Source organism: Schistocerca piceifrons, chromosome 1 (genome assembly GCF_021461385.2).
Source record: "Schistocerca piceifrons isolate TAMUIC-IGC-003096 chromosome 1, iqSchPice1.1, whole genome shotgun sequence".
NCBI classification, from domain to species: Eukaryota; Metazoa; Arthropoda; class Insecta; order Orthoptera; family Acrididae; genus Schistocerca; species Schistocerca piceifrons.
In genome coordinates, this window is record NC_060138.1 from 376,229,637 (window position 1) to 376,230,439 (window position 803).

General features: G+C 50.3%; 1 pseudogene; it reads right to left on the minus strand.

The window, feature by feature from the left end:
* Nucleotides 1–214: 214 nt before the first annotated feature.
* On the minus strand, nucleotides 215–332 carry LOC124724049 (annotated as a pseudogene).
* Between the last annotated feature and the right edge of the window lie 471 nt (nucleotides 333–803).

Consider the following 803-nt stretch of genomic DNA (forward strand, 5'->3'; position numbering starts at 1 on the left):
AATTTTCCAAAAATGTGGAAACGCCATTAGAAATGCATGCCTGAACATAAATAACCACTCCGTCTCCAGGCCACAAGTGGCCCGTCGGGACCATCCGACGGCCGTGTCATCCTCAGAGGAGGAAGCGGATAGGAGGGGCGTGGGGTCAGCACACCGCTCTACCGCTCGAGTAGCTCCTCAATAGGCATCACGAGGCTGAGTGCACCCCGAAAAATGGCAACAGCGCATGGCGGCCTGGATGGTCACTCATCCAAGTGCCGACCACGCCCGACAGCGCTTAACTTCGGTGATCTCACGGGAACCGGTGTATTCACTGCGGCGAGGCCGTTGCCTGAACATAAATGCAGACCAAAGAAATTACATTGTTCCAGAGTCCTTTTGAAGTCTCAAACGCCTATAACGCATATATGCAGACTGAAGCGACAAATGAAAATTTGTACCAAGGCCTAGATTCGAACCCAAGTCACGTGCTCCTCGGTGGACGGAAGTGTGAAAGGGAATGTGGCTTGAGATGTGGGGGAGGGGGGCGTGCTACGGTAAACTTTGCAATTGTGTAAACTCACTCTGCGAGGGTGGCGTAGTGGTTAACATATCGGCCTAGTGAGCAGGAGACCCGGGTTCGAATCCCAGCCTTGGTACAAATTTTCATTTGTCACTTCAGCTTCATATACAGGGTGAGTCACCTAACATTACCGCTGGATATATTTCGTAAACCACATCAAATACTGACGAATCGATTCCACAGACCGAACGTGAGGAGAGGGGCTAGTGTAATTGGTTAATACAAACCATAAAAAAATGCA